Source organism: Hyla sarda, chromosome 2 (assembly GCF_029499605.1).
Source record: "Hyla sarda isolate aHylSar1 chromosome 2, aHylSar1.hap1, whole genome shotgun sequence".
Classification (NCBI taxonomy): Eukaryota; Metazoa; Chordata; class Amphibia; order Anura; family Hylidae; genus Hyla; species Hyla sarda.
This window is the reverse complement of record NC_079190.1, coordinates 515,500,322-515,521,779: the sequence shown is the minus strand read 5'-3', so window position 1 is coordinate 515,521,779 and position 21,458 is coordinate 515,500,322. Positions and strand designations below refer to the sequence as shown.

The 21,458-nt window shown below is 45.8% G+C and overlaps 1 long non-coding RNA gene across 1 annotated transcript in view; it reads right to left on the bottom strand.

The window, feature by feature from the left end:
* LOC130357309 (uncharacterized) overlaps positions 1 to 21,458 on the bottom strand; it is an 82,619-nt gene that overhangs the window by 41,949 nt on the left and 19,212 nt on the right. The window lies entirely within an intron of this gene.

Below are 21,458 nucleotides of genomic sequence, written 5' to 3'. Positions count from 1 at the left end.
CTCATCCCCATTTGCCAGGGGCGGGGCTTATGTATAAAGTCCTATACAAGTCTATGGGAGATATATGTTACTGCAGAACTTCCAAACAGCTGGAGATATTTCCATAATACTTGGTCACATGTTACTTATATGTCCACTTAAAATATAGGATAGTTAATTTAACCCTTAACTACCCCCATTTGTGAGGGTCGGGGTTTTTGTTTAAAGTCCTATGCAAATCTAAGGGAAATACATGTTCCCACATAATGTCCGTACGGCTGAAGATGTATATATATATATATAAACATGATAAAAAGCAATAATACAGTACAATCTCCCAGTGCTGTTTAATCCCCCCTCATCCCCCCCCCCCCATAATTTCATGCCCCCTGTAAGGGGAATGTAATAGCCCGGGGGGGGGGGGGGGGGGGATGATTTGACACAGGGGGAACTAAGTGGCAGGGAGGAATCAGGGAAGGAGAGGAGAATGATGTGGCTGGTGGATGTACAGAAGCAGGAGATCACTGTTTAAACTGTGGTCTTCTGCTTCTGTGCTGGGGCTGCTGCAGGGGGGTGCAGTCTGGGCCCCTCACAGGGGTATTGGCTGTACCCCCCTGACGGCGACCCTGTATACAAGGTTGGGCCGGCACATAAGCCTGGTTGTCTCCTATTGGGAGTGTTTTGTCCTCTATTGGGAGTGTTTTGTCCCCTACTGGGAGTGTTTTGTCCCCTATTGGGAGTGTATTGTCCCCTATTGGGAGTGTTTTGTCCCCTATTGGGAGTGTTTTGTCCCCTATTGGGAGTGTTTTGTCCCCTCTATTGGGAGTGTATTGTCCCCTATTGGGAGTGTTTTGTCTCCTATTGGGAGTGTTTTGTCCTCTATTGGGAGTGTTTTGTCCCCTACTGGGAGTGTTTTGTCCCCTACTGGGAGTGTTTTGTCCCCTATTGGGAGTGTTTTGTCTCCTATTGGGAGTGTTTTGTCTCCTATTGGGAGTGTTTTGTTCCCTATTGGGAGTGTTTTGTCCCCTATTGGGAGTGTTTTGTCCCCTATTGGGAGTGTTTTGTCTCCTATTGGGAGTGTTTTGTCCTCTATTGGGAGTGTTTTGTCCTCTATTGGGAGTGTTTTGTCCTCTATTGGGAGTGTTTTGTCCCCTATTGGGAGTGTTTTGTCCTCTATTGGGAGTGTTTTGTCCTCTATTGGGAGTGTTTTGTCCCCTATTGGGAGTGTTTTGTCACCTATTGGGAGTGTTTTGTCTCCTATTGGGAGTGTTTTGTCCCCTATTGGGAGTGTTTTGTCTCCTATTGGGAGTGTATTGTCCCCTATTGGGAGTGTTTTGTCTCCTATTGGGAGTGTTTTGTCCCCTATTGGGAGTGTTTTGTCCTCTATTGGGAGTGTTTTGTCCCCTATTGGGAGTGTTTTGTCCTCTATTGGGAGTGTATTGTCCCCTATTGGGAGTGTTTTGTCTCCTATTGGGAGTGTTTTGTCCCCTATTGGGAGTGTTTTGTCCTCTATTGGGAGTGTTTTGTCCCCTATTGGGAGTGTTTTGTCCCCTAGTGGGAGTGTTTTGTCCTCTATTGGGAGTGTTTTGTCCCCTATTGGGAGTGTTTTGTCCCCTACTGGGAGTGTTTTGTCCCCTACTGGGAGTGTTTTGTCCCCTATTGGGAGTGTTTTGTCCCCTATTGGGAGTGTTTTGTCCCCTATTGGGAGTGTTTTGTCCTCTATTGGGAGTGTTTTGTCCCCTATTGGGAGTGTTTTGTCCCCTATTGGGAGTGTATTGTCCCCTATTGGGAGTGTTTTGTCCTCTATTGGGAGTGTTTTGTCCTCTATTGGGAGTGTTTTGTCTCCTATTGGGAGTGTTTTGTCCCCAATTAGGAGTGTATTGTCCCCTATTGGGAGTGTTTTGTCCCCTATTGGGAGTGTTTTGTCCTCTATTGGGAGTGTATTGTCCTCTATTGGGAGTGTTTTGTCCCCTATTGGGAGTGTATTGTCCCCTATTGGGAGTGTTTTGTCCCCTCTATTGGGAGTGTATTGTCCCCTCTATTGGGAGTGTATTGTCCCCTATTGGGAGTGTTTTGTCCCCTATTGGGAGTGTTTTGTCCCCTATTGGGAGTGTTTTGTCCCCTCTATTGGGAGTGTATTGTCCCCTCTATTGGGAGTGTATTGTCCCCTATTGGGAGTGTTTTGTCCCCTATTGGGAGTGTATTGTCCCCTATTGGGAGTGTTTTGTCCCCTATTGGGAGTGTTTTGTCCTCTATTGGGAGTGTTTTGTCCCCTATTGGGAGTGTTTTGTCCTCAATTGGGAGTGTTTTGTCCTCTATTGGGAGTGTTTTGTCCCCTATTGGGAGTGTATTGTCCCCTATTGGGAGTGTTTTGTCCCCTATTGGGAGTGTATTGTCCCCTATTGGGAGTGTTTTGTCCCCTATTGGGAGTGTTTTGTCCTCTATTGGGAGTGTATTGTCCCCTATTGGGAGTGTTTTGTCCTCTATTGGGAGTGTTTTGTCCTCCTATTGGGAGTGTTTTGTCCCCTATTGGGAGTGTTTTGTCCCCTATTGGGAGTGTTTTGTCCTCTATTGGGAGTGTTTTGTCCTCTATTGGGAGTGTTTTGTCCTCTATTGGGAGTGTTTTGTCCCCTATTGGGAGTGTATTGTCCCCTATTGGGAGTGTTTTGTCCCCTATTGGGAGTGTATTGTCCCCTATTGGGAGTGTTTTGTCCCCTATTGGGAGTGTTTTGTCCTCTATTGGGAGTGTATTGTCCCCTATTGGGAGTGTTTTGTCCTCTATTGGGAGTGTTTTGTCCTCCTATTGGGAGTGTTTTGTCCCCTATTGGGAGTGTTTTGTCCCCTATTGGGAGTGTTTTGTCCCCTATTGGGAGTGTTTTGTCCTCCTATTGGGAGTGTTTTGTCCTCTATTGGGAGTGTTTTGTCCCCTATTGGGAGTGTTTTGTCCCCTATTGGGAGTGTTTTGTCCCCTATTGGGAGTGTTTTGTCCTCTATTGGGAGTGTTTTGTCCTCTATTGGGAGTGTTTTGTCCCCTATTGGGAGTGTTTTGTCCTCTATTGGGAGTGTTTTGTCCCCTATTGGGAGTGTTTTGTCCTCTATTGGGAGTGTTTTGTCCTCTATTGGGAGTGTTTTGTCCTCTATTGGGAGTGTTTTGTCCCCTCTATTGGGAGTGTTTTGTCCCCTATTGGGAGTGTTTTGTCCCCTATTGGGAGTGTTTTGTCCTCTATTGGGAGTGTTTTGTCCCCTATTGGGAGTGTATTGTCCCCTCTATTGGGAGTGTATTGTCCCCTATTGGGAGTGTTTTGTCCCCTATTGGGAGTGTATTGTCCCCTATTGGGAGTGTTTTGTCCCCTATTGGGAGTGTTTTGTCCTCTATTGGGAGTGTTTTGTCCCCTATTGGGAGTGTTTTGTCCTCAATTGGGAGTGTTTTGTCCTCTATTGGGAGTGTTTTGTCCCCTATTGGGAGTGTATTGTCCCCTATTGGGAGTGTTTTGTCCCCTATTGGGAGTGTATTGTCCCCTATTGGGAGTGTTTTGTCCCCTATTGGGAGTGTTTTGTCCTCTATTGGGAGTGTATTGTCCCCTATTGGGAGTGTTTTGTCCTCTATTGGGAGTGTTTTGTCCTCCTATTGGGAGTGTTTTGTCCCCTATTGGGAGTGTTTTGTCCCCTATTGGGAGTGTTTTGTCCTCTATTGGGAGTGTTTTGTCCTCTATTGGGAGTGTTTTGTCCTCTATTGGGAGTGTTTTGTCCCCTATTGGGAGTGTATTGTCCCCTATTGGGAGTGTTTTGTCCCCTATTGGGAGTGTATTGTCCCCTATTGGGAGTGTTTTGTCCCCTATTGGGAGTGTTTTGTCCTCTATTGGGAGTGTATTGTCCCCTATTGGGAGTGTTTTGTCCTCTATTGGGAGTGTTTTGTCCTCCTATTGGGAGTGTTTTGTCCCCTATTGGGAGTGTTTTGTCCCCTATTGGGAGTGTTTTGTCCCCTATTGGGAGTGTTTTGTCCTCCTATTGGGAGTGTTTTGTCCTCTATTGGGAGTGTTTTGTCCCCTATTGGGAGTGTTTTGTCCCCTATTGGGAGTGTTTTGTCCCCTATTGGGAGTGTTTTGTCCTCTATTGGGAGTGTTTTGTCCTCTATTGGGAGTGTTTTGTCCCCTATTGGGAGTGTTTTGTCCTCTATTGGGAGTGTTTTGTCCCCTATTGGGAGTGTTTTGTCCTCTATTGGGAGTGTTTTGTCCTCTATTGGGAGTGTTTTGTCCTCTATTGGGAGTGTTTTGTCCCCTCTATTGGGAGTGTTTTGTCCCCTATTGGGAGTGTTTTGTCCCCTATTGGGAGTGTTTTGTCCTCTATTGGGAGTGTTTTGTCCCCTATTGGGAGTGTTTTGTCCTCTATTGGGAGTGTTTTGTCCCCTATTGGGAGTGTTTTGTCCTTCTATTTGGAGTGTTTTGTCCCCTATTGGGAGTGTTTTGTCCCCTACTGGGAGTGTTTTGTCCCCTATTGGGAGTGTTTTGTCCCCTATTGGGAGTGTTTTGTCCCCTATTGGGAGTGTTCTGTCCTCTATTGGGAGTGTTTTGTCCTCTATCGGGAGTGTTTTGTCCCTCTATTGGGAGTGTTTTGTCCCTCTATTGGGAGTGTTTTGTCCTCTATTGGGAGTGTTTTGTCCCCTATTGGGAGTGTTTTGTCCCCTATTGGGAGTGTTTTGTCCTCTATTGGGAGTGTTTTGTCCCCTATTGGGAGTGTTTTGTCCCCTATTGGGAGTGTTTTGTCCTCTATTGGGAGTGTTTTGTCTCCTATTGGGAGTGTTTTGTCCTCTATTGGGAGTGTTTTGTCCCCTATTGGGAGTGTTTTGTCCCCTATTGGGAGTGTTTTGTCCTCTATTGGGAGTGTTTTGTCCTCTATTGGGAGTGTTTTGTCCTCTATTGGGAGTGTTTTGTCCTCTATTGGGAGTGTTTTGTCCCCTATTGGGAGTGTTTTGTCCCCTATTGGGAGTGTTTTGTCCCCTATTGGGAGTGTTTTGTCCTCTACTGGGAGTGTTTTGTCCTCTATTGGGAGTGTTTTGTCCTCTATTGGGAGTGTTTTGTCCCCTCTATTGGGAGGGTTTTGTCCCCTATTGGGAGTGTTTTGTCCTCTACTGGGAGCGTTTTGTCTCCTATTGGGAGGGTTTTGTCCCTCTATTGGGAGTGTTTTGCCCCTATTGGGAGTGTTTTGCACCTATTGGGAGTGTTTTGTCCTCTACTGGGAGTGTTTTGTCCTCTATTGGGAGTGTTTTGTCCTCTATTGGGAGTGTTTTGTCTCCTATTGGGAGTGTTTTGTCTCCTATTGGGAGTGTATTGTCCCCTATTGGGAGTGTTTTGTCCATCTATTGGGAGTGTTTTGTCCTCTACTGGGAGTGTTTTGTCTCCTATTGGGAGGGTTTTGTCCCTCTATTGGGAGTGTTTTGTCCCCAATTAGGAGTGTATTGTCCCCTATTGGGAGTGTATTGTCCCCTATTGGGAGTGTTTTGTCCCCTACTGGGAGTGTATTGTCCTCTATTGGGAGTGTTTTGTCCCCTATTGGGAGTGTTTTGTCCCCTATTGGGAGTGTTTTGTCCCCTATTGGGAGTGTTTTGTCCCCTATTGGGAGTGTATTGTCCCCTATTGGGAGTGTTTTGTCCCCTATTGGGAGTGTATTGTCCTCTATTGGGAGTGTTTTGTCCCCTATTGGGAGGGTTTTGTCCTCTATTGGGAGTGTTTTGTCCTCTATTGGGAGTGTTTTGTCCTCTATTGGGAGTGTTTTGTCTCCTATTGGGAGGGTTTTGTCCCCTATTGGGAGTGTTTTGTCCCCTATTGGGAGTGTTTTGTCCCCTATTGGGAGGGTTTTGTCCTCTGTTGGGAGTGTTTTGTCCCCTATTGGGAGTGTTTTGTCCCCTATTGGGAGTGTTTTGTCCTCTATTGGGAGGGTTTTGTCCCCTATTGGGAGGGTTTTGTCCTCTATTGGGAGGGTTTTGTCCCCTATTGGGAGGGTTTTGTCCTCTATTGGGAGGGTTTTGTCCTCTATTGGGAGTGTTTTGTCCCCTATTGGGAGTGTTTTGTCCTCTATTGGGAGTGTTTTGTCCTCTATTGGGAGTGTTTTGTCCCCTATTGGGAGTGTTTTGTCCCCTATTGGGAGTGTTTTGTCCCCTATTGGGAGTGTATTGTCCCCTATTGGGAGTGTTTTGTCCCCTATTGGGAGTGTATTGTCCTCTATTGGGAGTGTTTTTTCCCCTATTGGGAGGGTTTTGTCCTCTATTGGGAGTGTTTTGTCCTCTATTGGGAGTGTTTTGTCCTCTATTGGGAGTGTTTTGTCTCCTATTGGGAGGGTTTTGTCCCCTATTGGGAGTGTTTTGTCCCCTATTGGGAGTGTTTTGTCCCCTATTGGGAGGGTTTTGTCCTCTGTTGGAAGTGTTTTGTCCCCTATTGGGAGTGTTTTGTCCCCTATTGGGAGTGTTTTGTCCTCTATTGGGAGGGTTTTGTCCCCTATTGGGAGGGTTTTGTCCTCTATTGGGAGGGTTTTGTCCCCTATTGGGAGTGTTTTGTCCCCTATTGGGAGTGTTTTGTCCCCTATTGGGAGTGTTTTGTCCCCTATTGGGAGTGCTTTGTCCTCTATTAGGAGGGTTTTGTCTCCTATTGGGAGTGTTTTGTCCCCTATTGGGAGTGTTTTGTCCTCTATTGGGAGTGTTTTGCCCTCTATTGGGAGGGGTTTGTCCTCTATTGGGAGTGTTTTGTCCCCTATTGGGAGGGTTTTGCCCCCTATTGGGAGGGTTTTGTCCCCTATTGAGAGGGTTTTGTCCCCTATTGGGCAGTGTTTTGTTCTCTATTGGGAGGGGTTTGTCCCCTCTATTGGGAGGGTTTTGTCCCCTCTATTGGGAGGGTTTTGTCCCCTCTATTGGGAGTGTTTTGTCCCCCTCTATTGTGAGTGTTTTGTCCCCCTCTATTGGGAGGGTTTTGTCCCCTATTGGGAGTGTTTTGTCCTCTATTGGGAGTGTTTTGTCCTCTATTGGGAGTGTTTTGTTCTCTATTGGGAGGGTTTTGTCCCCTCTATTGGGAGGGGTTTTTCCCCTCTTTTGGGAGGGGTTTGTCCCCTCTATTGGGAGGGTTTTGTCCCCTCTATTGGGAGGGGTTTATCCCCTCTATTGGGAGGGGTTTGTCCCCTCTATTGGGAGGGGTTTGTCCCCTCTATTGGGAGGGGTTTGTCCCCTCTATTGGGAGGGTTTTGTCCCCTCTATTGGGAGGGGTTTTGTCCTCTCTATTGGGAGGGGTTTTGTCCTCTTTTGTCCCCTATAAGGTGTGTCCACATCCACTATTGGTAGTGTCCCCTATTCGGAAGCTGCAAATACATTAAGTCTTATGGGTCTCTGCCGGGGAATTAAAAACTGTCGCCTATTGGGAGGTGTCCACTAAGGGAGATTTTACTGTATAGTAATAGAATAATATAATATAGTAATATAATAATATGATATAGTAATATAATAATATAATATAGTAATATAATAATATGATATAGTAATATAATAATATAATATAGTAATATAATAATATGATATAGTAATATAATAATATAATATAGTAATATAATAATATGATATAGTAATATAATAATATAATATAGTAATATAATAATATGATATAGTAATATAATAATATAATATAGTAATATAATAACATGATATAGTAATATAATAATATAATATAGTAATATAATAACATGATATAGTAATATAATAACGAAATAGAATAATATAACATACCATAGTAATATAATAATATAGTAATATAATAACCATAGAGTGTAATATAAATAACATATAATACATCGGCGGAGCTGAAAATAGAAAGAAATATAAGGACACGACTACATGGATTATAGATACACTCTACAATAGTACCATCTATATATACACCCTACAATAGTACCATCTATATATACACTCTACAATAGTACCATCTATATATACACCCTACAATAGTACCATCTATATATACACCCTACAATAGTACCATATATATATACACCCTACAATAGTACCATCTATATATACACCCTACAATAGTACCATCTATATATACACCCTACAATAGTACCATATATATATACACCCTACAATAGTACCATCTATATATACACCCTACAATAGTACCATCTATATATACACCCTACAATAGTACCATCTATATATACACCCTACAATAGTACCATCTCTATATACACCCTACAATAGTACCATCTCTATATACACCCTACAATAGTACCATCTATATACACCCTACAATAGTACCATCTATATACACCCTACAATAGTACCATCTATATACACCCTACAATAGTACCAGCTCTATATACACCCTACAATAGTACCATCTCTATATACACCCTACAACAGTACCATCTATATACACCCTACAATAGTACCATCTATATACACCCTACAATAGTACCATCTATATACACCCTACAATAGTACCATCTATATACACCCTACAATAGTACCAACTCTATATACACCCTACAATAGTGCCATCTCTATATACACCCTACAATAGTACCATCTATATACACCCCACAATAGTACCATCTATATACACCCCACAATAGTACCATCTATATACACCCTACAATAGTACCAGCTCTATATACACCCTACAATAGTACCATCTATATATACACCCTACAATAGTACCAGCTCTATATACACCCTACAATAGTACCATCTATATATACACCCTACAATAGTACCATCTATATACACCCTACAATAGTACCATCTATATACACCCAACAATAGTACAAGCTCTATATACACCCTACAATAGTACCAGCTCTATATACACCCCACAATAGTACCAGCTCTATATACACCCTACAATAGTACCAGCTCTATATACACCCTACAATAGTACCAGCTCTATATACACCCCACAATAGTACCAGCTCTATATACACCCTACAATAGTACCATCTATATACACCATACAATAGTACCATCTATATACACCATACAATAGCACCATCTCTATATACACCCTACAATAGTACCATCTATATCTACACCCTACAATAGTACCATCTATATACACCCTACAATAGTACCATCTATGTACACCATACAATAGTACCATCTATATACACCATACAATAGTACCATCTATATACACCCTACAATAGTACCATCTCTATATACACCCTACAATAGTACCATCTCTATATACACCCCACAATAGTACCATCTATATACACCCCACAATAGTACCATCTATATACACCCTACAATATTACGATCTATATACACCCTACAATAGTACCAGCTCTATATACACCCTACAATAGTACCATCTATATATACACCCTACAATAGTACCATCTCTATATACACCCTACAATAGTACCATCTATATATACACCCTACAATAGTACCATCTATATATACACCCTACAATAGTACCATCTATATACACCCTACAATAGTACCATCTATATATACACCCTACAATAGTACCATCTATATATACACCCTACAATAGTACCATCTATATATACACCCTACAATAGTACCATCTATATATACACCCTACAATAGTACCATCTATATACACCCTACAATAGTACCATCTATATACACCATACAATAGTACTATCTATATTCCCCCCATATAATAGTACCAGCTCTATATACACCCTACAATAGTAACATCTCTATATACACCCCACAATAGTACCATCTATATACACCCTACAATAGTACCATCTATATACAGCATACAATAGTACCATCTATATACACCCTACAATAGTACCATCTATATACACCCTACAATAGTACCATCTATATATACCCTACAATAGTACCTTCTATATATACACCCTACAATAGTACCATCTATATACACCCTACAATAGTACCTTCTATATATACACCCTACAATAGTACCATCTATATACACCCTACAATAGTACCATCTATATACACCCTACAATAGTACAAGCTCTATATACACCCTACAATAGTACCATCTCTATATACACCCTACAATAGTACCATCTCTATATACACCCCACAATAGTACCATCTATATACACCCTACAATATTACCATCTATATACACCCTACAATATTACCATCTATATACACCCTACAATAGTACCAGCTCTTTATACACCCTACAATAGTACCATCTATATATACACCCTACAATAGTACCATCTCTATATACACCCTACAATAGTACCATCTATATATACACCCTACAATAGTACCATCTATATACACCCTACAATAGTCCCATCTATATATACACCCTACAATAGTCCCATCTATATATACACCCTACAATAGTACCATCTATATATACACCCTACAATAGTACCATCTATATATACACCCTACAATAGTACCATCTATATACACCCTACAATAGTACCATCTATATACACCCTACAATAGTACCATCTATATACACCATACAATAGTACTATCTATATTCCCCCCATATAATAGTACCAGCTCTATATACACCCTACAATAGTACCATCTCTATATACACCCCACAATAGTACCATCTATATACACCCTACAATAGTACCATCTATATACACCATACAATAGTACCATCTATATACACCCTACAATAGTACCATCTATATACACCCTACAATAGTACCATCTATATACACCCTACAATAGTACCAGCTCTATATACACCCTACAATAGTACCATCTATATACACCCTACAATAGTACCATCTATATACACCCTACAATAGTACCATCTATATACACCCTACAATAGTACCATCTATATACACCCCACAATAGTACCAGCTCTATATACACCCTACAATAGTACCATCTATATATACACCCTACAATATTACCATCTATATATACACCCTACAATAGTACCATCTATATATACACCCTACAATAGTACCATCTATATATACACCCTACAATAGTACCATCTATATATACACCCTACAATAGTACCATCTATATATACACCCTACAATAGTACCATCTATATATACACCCTACAATAGTACCATCTATATACACCCTACAATAGTACCATCTATATATACACCCTACAATAGTACCACCTCTATATACACCCTACAATAGTACCATCTCTATATACACCCTACAATAGTACCATCTATATATACACCCTACAATAGTACCATCTATATATACACCCTACAATAGTATCATCTATATACACCCTACAATAGTACCAGCTCTATAGACAACCTACAATAGTACCATCTCTATATACACCCTACAATAGTACCATCTATATACACCCTACAATAGTACCATCTATATATACACCCTACAATAGTACCATCTATATACACCCTACAATAGTACCATCTATATACACCCTACAATAGTACCATCTATATATACACCCTACAATAGTACCATCTCTATATACACCCTACAATAGTACAATCTATATACAACCTACAATAGTACAATCTATATATACACCCTACAATAGTACAATCTATATACAACTTACAATAGTACCATCTCTATATACACCCTACAATAGTACCATCTCTATATACACCCTACAATAGTACAATCTATATACAACTTACAATAGTACCATCTCTATATACACCCTACAATAGTACCATCTATATACACCCTACAATAGTACCATCTATATACACCCTACAATAGTACCATCTATATATACACCCTACAATAGTACCAGCTCTATATACACCCTACAATAGTACCATCTATATACACCCTACAATAGTACCATCTCTATATACACCCTACAATAGTACCATCTCTATATACACCCTACAATAGTACCATCTCTATATACACCCTACAATAGTACCATCTATATATACACCCTACAATAGTACCATCTATATACACCCTACAATAGTACCATCTATATATACACCCTACAATAGTACCATCTATATATACACCCTACAATAGTACCAGCTCTATATACACCCTACAATAGTACCATCTCTATATACACCCTACAATAGTACCATCTATATACACCCTACAATAGTACATCTCTATATACACCCTACAATAGTACCATCTCTATATACACCCTACAATTGTACCATCTATATATACACCCTACAATAGTACCATCTATATACACCCTACAATAGTACCAGCTCTATATACACCCTACAATAGTACCATCTATATACACCCTACAATAGTATCATCTATATATACACCCTACAATAGTACCATCTCTATATACACCCTACAATAGTACCAGCTCTATATACACCCTACAATAGTACCATCTCTATATACACCCTACAATAGTACAATCTATATACAACCTACAATAGTATCATCTATATACACCCTACAATAGTACCAGCTCTATAGACAACCTACAATAGTACCATCTCTATATACACCCTACAATAGTACCATCTATATACACCCTACAATAGTACCATCTATATATACACCCTACAATAGTACCATCTATATACACCCTACAATAGTACCATCTATATACACCCTACAATAGTACCATCTATATATACACCCTACAATAGTACCATCTCTATATACACCCTACAATAGTACAATCTATATACAACCTACAATAGTACAATCTATATATACACCCTACAATAGTACAATCTATATACAACTTACAATAGTACCATCTCTATATACACCCTACAATAGTACCATCTCTATATACACCCTACAATAGTACAATCTATATACAACTTACAATAGTACCATCTCTATATACACCCTACAATAGTACCATCTATATACACCCTACAATAGTACCATCTATATACACCCTACAATAGTACCATCTATATATACACCCTACAATAGTACCAGCTCTATATACACCCTACAATAGTACCATCTATATACACCCTACAATAGTACCATCTCTATATACACCCTACAATAGTACCATCTCTATATACACCCTACAATAGTACCATCTCTATATACACCCTACAATAGTACCATCTATATATACACCCTACAATAGTACCATCTATATACACCCTACAATAGTACCATCTATATATACACCCTACAATAGTACCATCTATATATACACCCTACAATAGTACCAGCTCTATATACACCCTACAATAGTACCATCTCTATATACACCCTACAATAGTACCATCTATATACACCCTACAATAGTACATCTCTATATACACCCTACAATAGTACCATCTCTATATACACCCTACAATTGTACCATCTATATATACACCCTACAATAGTACCATCTATATACACCCTACAATAGTACCAGCTCTATATACACCCTACAATAGTACCATCTATATACACCCTACAATAGTATCATCTATATATACACCCTACAATAGTACCATCTCTATATACACCCTACAATAGTACCAGCTCTATATACACCCTACAATAGTACCATCTCTATATACACCCTACAATAGTACAATCTATATACAACCTACAATAGTACCATCTATATACACCCTACAATAGTACCATCTATATACACCCTACAATAGTACCAGCTCTATATACACCCTACAATAGTACCATCTATATACACCCTACAATAGTACCATCTCTAGATGCAGCATGCAGTTAATCCTGTTATCACTAGATGGCAGTGCATTCATAGGTTTGTGCGTTCCCCCCTCCCCCTCTACAGGTATAACAGCCCCTACTATCCTGGGGAGACTTTACACACAATTTGGAGGGGTCTGGGAGGATTTTGGAGGGGTCTGGGAGGATTTTGGAGGGGTCTGGGAGGATTTTGGAGGGGTCTGTGATCTTACTATACCAGAGAGTTGTCCGTCCTGTGTCCCTCCTGCTGTTGTCTATGGTTATCTGGGCATGCTGGGAGTTGTAGTTTTGCAACAGCTGGAGGCACCCTGGTTGGGGGAGGCTGCACTATACTGAAGCACATTAACCCCTCTCTGGCCTTTTAGATATTTATTACAGAAAACCTGGATCTCTTTAGCCCCTGATGACAGAGACAGATACGGCACATTAACCGTTTCCTGTCTCCACAGCGCCACGCGCCTCCGCCTGCCCCCAATTTAATCACAGGAGGCGATGACAAGCGGGGCGCCCCCAGACTGGATGTGTGTGAGGGGGAACCTGATCCCGGCCCTGGGGAGGGGGCAGGTCACATGGTGGGATATAGGGGGGGGCACTCTGTGTCACCTCCCCGGGGAAGAGCCGTCCACAGACATCAATGTATGCTGTATCTAAGCCTGCCATGTGTGATACTGTGTGCTGTATCTAAGCCTGCCATGTGTGATACTGTAAGCCTGCCATGTGTGATACTGTGTGCTGTATCTAAGCCTGCCATGTGTGATACTGTAAGCCTGCCATGTGTGATACTGTGTGCTGTATCTAAGCCTGCCATGTGTGATACTGTAAGCCTGCCATGTGTGATACTGTCTGCTGTATCTAAGCCTGCCATGTGTGATACTGTAAGCCTGCCATGTGTGATACTGTCTGCTGTATCTAAGCCTGCCATGTGTGATACTGTAAGCCTGCCATGTGTGATACTGTGTGCTGTATCTAAGCCTGCCATGTGTGATACTGTAAGCCTGCCATGTGTGATACTGTCTGCTGTATCTAAGCCTGCCATGTGTGATACTGTCTGCTGTATCTAAGCCTGCCATGTGTGATACTGTCTGCTGTATCTAAGCCTGCCATGTGTGATACTGTCTGCTGTATCCAAGCCTGCCATGTGTGATACTGTCTGCTGTATCCAAGCCTGCCATGTGTGATACTGTCTGCTGTATCTAAGCCTGCCATGTGTGATACTGTAAGCCTGCCATGTGTGATACTGTCTGCTGTATCTAAGCCTGCCATGTGTGATACTGTCTGCTGTATCTAAGCCTGCCATGTGTGATACTGTCTGCTGTATCTAAGCCTGCCATGTGTGATACTGTCTGCTGTATCCAAGCCTGCCACGTGTGATACTGTCTGCTGTATCTAAGCCTGCCATGTGTGATACTGTCTGCTGTATCTAAGCCTGCCATGTGTGATACTGTCTGCTGTATCTAAGCCTGCCATGTGTGAAACTGTCTGCTGTATCTCAGCCTGCCATGTGTGATACTGTCTGCTGTATCTATGGGGAGCACAGCTCAGTGCAGGGTATATGGGGAGCACAGCTCAGTGCAGTGTATATGGGAAGCACAGCTCAGTGCAGGGTATATGGGGAGCACAGCTCAGTGCAGGGTATATGGGGAGCACAGCTCAGTGCAGTGTATATGGGGAGCACAGCTCAGTGCAGGGTATATGGGGAGCACAGCTCAGTGCAGGGTATATGGGGAGCACAGCTCAGTGCAGTGTATATGGGGAGCACAGCTCAGTGCAGGGTATATGGGGAGCACAGCTCAGTGCAGGGTATATGGGGAGCACAGCTCAGTGCAGTGTATATGGGAAGCACAGCTCAGTGCAGGGTATATGGGGAGCACAGCTCAGTGCAGGGTATATGGGGAGCACAGCTCAGTGCAGTGTATATGGGGAGCACAGCTCAGTGCAGGGTATATGGGGAGCACAGCTCAGTGCAGGGTATATGGGGAGCACAGCTCAGTGCAGTGTATATGGGGAGCACAGCTCAGTGCAGTGTATATGGGGAGCACAGCTCAGTGCAGGGTATATGGGGAGCACAGCTCAGTGCAGTGTATATGGGGAGCACAGCTCAGTGCAGGGTATATGGGGAGCACAGCTCAGTGCAGGGTATATGGGGAGCACAGCTCAGTGCAGGGTATATGGGGAGCACAGCTCAGTGCAGTGTATATGGGGAGCACAGCTCAGTGCAGGGTATATGGGGAGCACAGCTCAGTGCAGTGTATATGGGGAGCACAGCTCAGTGCAGGGTATATGGGGAGCACAGCTCAGTGCAGGGTATATGGGGAGCACAGCTCAGTGCAGGGTATATGGGGAGCACAGCTCAGTGCAGTGTATATGGGGAGCACAGCTCAGTGCAGGGTATATGGGGAGCACAGCTCAGTGCAGGGTATATGGGGAGCACAGCTCAGTGCAGGGTATATGGGGAGCACAGCTCAGTGCAGGGTATATGGGGAGCACAGCTCAGTGCAGTGTATATGGGGAGCACAGCTCAGTGCAGTGTATATGGGGAGCACAGCTCAGTGCAGTGTATATGGGGAGCACAGCTCAGTGCAGTGTATATGGAGAGCACAGCTCAGTGCAGGGTATATGGGGAGCACAGCTCAGTGCAGGGTATATGGGGAGCACAGCTCAGTGCAGGGTATATGGGGAGCACAGCTCAGTGCAGTGTATATGGGGAGCACAGCTCAGTGCAGTGTATATGGGGAGCACAGCTCAGTGCAGGGTATATGGGGAGCACAGCTCAGTGCAGGGTATATGGGGAGCACAGCTCAGTGCAGGGTATATGGGGAGCACAGCTCAGTGCAGGGTATATGGGGAGCACAGCTCAGTGCAGTGTATATGGGGAGCACAGCTCAGTGCAGTGTATATGGGGAGCACAGCTCAGTGCAGTGTATATGGGGAGCACAGCTCAGTGCAGGGTATATGGGGAGCACAGCTCAGTGTATATGGGGAGCACAGCTCAGTGCAGTGTATATGGGGAGCACAGCTCAGTGCAGGGTCTATGGGGAGCACAGCTCAGTGTATATGGGGAGCACAGCTCAGTGCAGTGTATATGGGGAGCACAGCTCAGTGCAAGGTATATGGGGAGCACAGCTCAGTGCAGGGTATATGGGGAGCACAGCTCAGTGCAGGGTATATGGGGAGCACAGCTCAGTGCAGGGTATATGGGAGCACAGCTCAGTGCAGTGTATATGGGGAGCACAGCTCAGTGCAGTGTATATGGGGAGCACAGCTCAGTGCAGGGTATATGGGGAGCACAGCTCAGCGCAGGGTATATGGAGAGCACAGCTCAGCGCAGGGTATATGGGGAGCACAGCTCAGCGCAGGGTATATGGGGAGCACAGCTCAGCGCAGTGTATATGGGGAGCACAGATCAGTGCAGGGTATATGGGGAGCACAGCTCAGTGCAGGGTATATGGGGAGCACAGCTCAGTGCAGGGTATATGGGGAGCACAGCTCAGTGCAGGGTATATGGGGAGCACAGCTCAGTGCAGTGTATATGGGGAGCACAGCACAGTGCAGTGTATATGGGGAGCACAGCTCAGCGCAGGGTATATGGGGAGCACAGCTCAGTGCAGGGTATATGGGGAGCACAGCTCAGTGCAGGGTATATGGGGAGCACAGCTCAGTGCAGGGTATATGGGGAGCACAGCTCAGTGCAGGGTATATGGGGAGCACAGCTCAGTGCAGGGTATATGGGGAGCACAGCTCAGTGCAGTGTATATGGGGAGCACAGCTCAGTGCAGTGTATATGGGGAGCACAGCTCAGTGCAGTGTATATGGGGAGCACAGCTCAGTGCAGTGTATATGGAGAGCACAGCTCAGTGCAGGGTATATGGGGAGCACAGCTCGGTGCAGGGTATATGGGGAGCACAGCTCGGTGCAGGGTATATGGGGAGCACAGCTCGGTGCAGTGTATATGGGGAGCACAGCTCGGTGCAGTGTATATGGGGAGCACAGCTCGGTGCAGTGTATATGGGGAGCACAGCTCAGTGCAGTGTATATGGGGAGCACAGCTCAGTGCAGGGTATATGGGGAGCACAGCTCGGTGCAGGGTATATGGGAGCACAGCTCGGTGCAGTGTATATGGGGAGCACAGCTCAGTGGAGGGTATATGGGGAGCACAGCTCAGTGCAGGGTATATGGGGAGCACAGCTCAGTGCAGGGTATATGGGGAGCACAGCTCAGTGCAGTGTATATGGGGAGCACAGCTCAGTGCAGTGTATATGGGGAGCACAGCTCAGTGCAGGGTATATGGGGAGCACAGCTCAGTGCAGGGTATATGGGGAGCACAGCTCGGTGCAGGGTATATGGGAGCACAGCTCGGTGCAGGGTATATGGGGAGCACAGCTCGGCGCAGGGTATATGGGGAGCACAGCTCAGCGCAGGGTATATGGGGAGCACAGCTCAGCGCAGGGTATATGGGGAGCACAGCTCAGCGCAGGGTATATGGGGAGCACAGCTCAGTGCAGTGTATATGGGGAGCACAGCTCAGTGCAGGGTATATGGGGAGCACAGCTCAGTGCAGGGTATATGGGGAGCACAGCTCAGTGCAGGGTATTTGGGAGCACAGCTCAGTGCAGGGTATATGGGGAGCACAGCTCAGTGCAGGGTATATGGGGAGCACAGCTCAGTGCAGGGTATATGGGGAGCACAGCTCAGTGCAGTGTATATGGGGAGCACAGCTCAGTGCAGTGTATATGGGGAGCACAGCTCAGTGCAGTGTATATGGGGAGCACAGCTCAGTGCAGTGTATATGGAGAGCACAGCTCAGTGCAGGGTATATGGGGAGCACAGCTCAGTGCAGGGTATATGGGGAGCACAGCTCGGTGCAGGGTATATGGGGAGCACAGCTCGGTGCAGGGTATATGGGGAGCACAGCTCGGTGCAGGGTATATGGGGAGCACAGCTCGGTGCAGTGTATATGGGGAGCACAGCTCAGTGCAGTGTATATGGGGAGCACAGCTCAGTGCAGGGTATATGGGGAGCACAGCTCGGTGCAGGGTATATGGGAGCACAGCTCGGTGCAGTGTATATGGGGAGCACAGCTCAGTGCAGGGTATATGGGGAGCACAGCTCAGTGCAGTGTATATGGGGAGCACAGCTCAGTGCAGTGTATATGGGGAGCACAGCTCAGTGCAGTGTATATGGGGAGCACAGCTCAGTGCAGCGTATATGGGGAGCACAGCTCAGTGGAGGGTATATGGGGAGCACAGCTCAGTGCAGGGTATATGGGGAGCACAGCTCAGTGCAGGGTATATGGGGAGCACAGCTCAGTGGAGGGTATATGGGGAGCACAGCTCAGTGCAGGGTATATGGGGAGCACAGCTCGGTGCAGGGTATATGGGGAGCACAGCTCAGTGCAGGCTATATGGGGAGCACAGCTCAGTGCAGGGTATATGGGGAGCACAGCTCAGTGCAGGGTATATGGGGAGCACAGCTCAGTGCAGGGTATATGGGGAGCACAGCTCAGTGCAGTGTATATGGGGAGCACAGCTCAGTGCAGGGTATATGGGGAGCACAGCTCAGTGCAGGGTATATGGGGAGCACAGCTCAGTGCAGTGTATATGGGGAGCACAGCTCAGTGCAGTGTATATGGGGAGCACAGCTCAGTGCAGTGTATATGGAGAGCACAGCTCAGTGCAGGGTATATGGGGACCACAGCTCAGTGCAGGGTATATGGGGAGCACAGCTCGGTGCAGGGTATATGGGGAGCACAGCTCGGTGCAGTGTATATGGGGAGCACAGCTCAGTGCAGTGTATATGGGGAGCACAGCTCGGTGCAGGGTATATGGGGAGCACAGCTCGGTGCAGGGTATATGGGAGCACAGCTCGGTGCAGTGTATATGGGGAGCACAGCTCAGTGCAGGGTATATGGGGAGCACAGCTCAGTGCAGTGTATATGGAGAGCACAGCTCAGTGCAGGGTATATGGGGAGCACAGCTCAGTGCAGGGTATATGGGGAGCACAGCTCAGTGCAGGGTATATGGGGAGCACAGCTCGGTGCAGGGTATATGGGGAGCACAGCTCGGTGCAGTGTATATGGGGAGCACAGCTCGGTGCAGTGTATATGGGGAGCACAGCTCAGTGCAGGGTATATGGGGAGCACAGCTCGGTGCAGGGTATATGGGAGCACAGCTCGGTGCAGTGTATATGGGGAGCACAGCTCAGTGCAGGGTATATGGGGAGCACAGCTCAGTGCAGGGTATATGGGGAGCACAGCTCAGTGCAGGGTATATGGGGAGCACAGCTCAGTGCAGTGTATATGGGGAGCACAGCTCAGTGCAGCGTATATGGGGAGCACAGCTCAGTGGAGGGTATATGGGGAGCACAGCTCAGTGCAGGGTATATGGGGAGCACAGCTCAGTGCAGGGTATATGGGGAGCACAGCTCAGTGGAGGGTATATGGGGAGCACAGCTCAGTGCAGGGTATATGGGGAGCACAGCTCGGTGCAGGGTATATGGGGAGCACAGCTCAGTGCAGGCTATATGGGGAGCACAGCTCAGTGCAGGCTATATGGGGAGCACAGCTCAGTGCAGGGTATATGGGGAGCACAGCTCAGTGCAGGGTATATGGGGAGCACAGCTCAGTGCAGTGTATATGGGGAGCACAGCTCAGTGCAGGGTATATGGGGAGCACAGCTCAGTGCAGTGTATATGGGGAGCACAGCTCAGTGCAGTGTATATGGGGAGCACAGCTCAGTGCAGTGTATATGGGGAGCACAGCTCAGTGCAGTGTATATGGAGAGCACAGCTCAGTGCAGGGTATATGGGGAGCACAGCTCAGTGCAGGGTATATGGGGAGCACAGCTCGGTGCAGGGTATATGGGGAGCACAGCTCGGTGCAGTGTATATGGGGAGCACAGCTCAGTGCAGTGTATATGGGGAGCACAGCTCGGTGCAGGGTATATGGGGAGCACAGCTCGGTGCAGGGTATATGGGAGCACAGCTCGGTGCAGTGTATATGGGGAGCACAGCTCAGTGCAGGGTATATGGGGAGCACAGCTCAGTGCAGTGTATATGGGGAGCACAGCTCAGTGCAGGGTATATGGGGAGCACAGCTCAGTGCAGTGTATATGGGGAGCATAGCTCAGTGCAGCGTATATGGGGAGCACAGCTCAGTGGAGGGTATATGGGGAGCACAGCTCAGTGCAGGGTATATGGGGAGCACAGCTCAGTGCAGGGTATATGGGGAGCACAGCTCAGTGCAGGCTATATGGGGAGCACAGCTCAGTGCAGGGTATATGGGGAGCACAGCTCAGTGCAGGGTATATGGGGAGCACAGCTCAGTGCAGTGTATATGGGGAGCACAGCTCAGTGGAGGGTATATGGGGAGCACAGCTCAGTGCAGGGTATATGGGGAGCACAGCTCAGTGCAGTGTATATGGGGAGCACAGCTCAGTGTATATGGGGAGCACAGCTCAGTGCAGTGTATATGGGGAGCACAGCTCAGTGCAGTGTATATGGAGAGCACAGCTCAGTGCAGGGTATATGGGGAGCACAGCTCAGTGCAGGGTATATGGGGAGCACAGCTCGGTGCAGTGTATATGGAGAGCACAGCTCAGTGCAGGGTATATGGGGAGCACAGCTCAGTGCAGTGTATATGGGGAGCACAGCTCGGTGCAGTGTATATGGGGAGCACAGCTCGGTGCAGGGTATATGGGGAGCACAGCTCAGTGCAGGGTATATGGGGAGCACAGCTCGGTGCAGGGTATATGGGGAGCACAGCTCGGTGCAGTGTATATGGGGAGCACAGCTCAGTGCAGTGTATATGGGGAGCACAGCTCAGTGCAGGGTATATGGGGAGCACAGCTCAGTGCAGGGTATATGG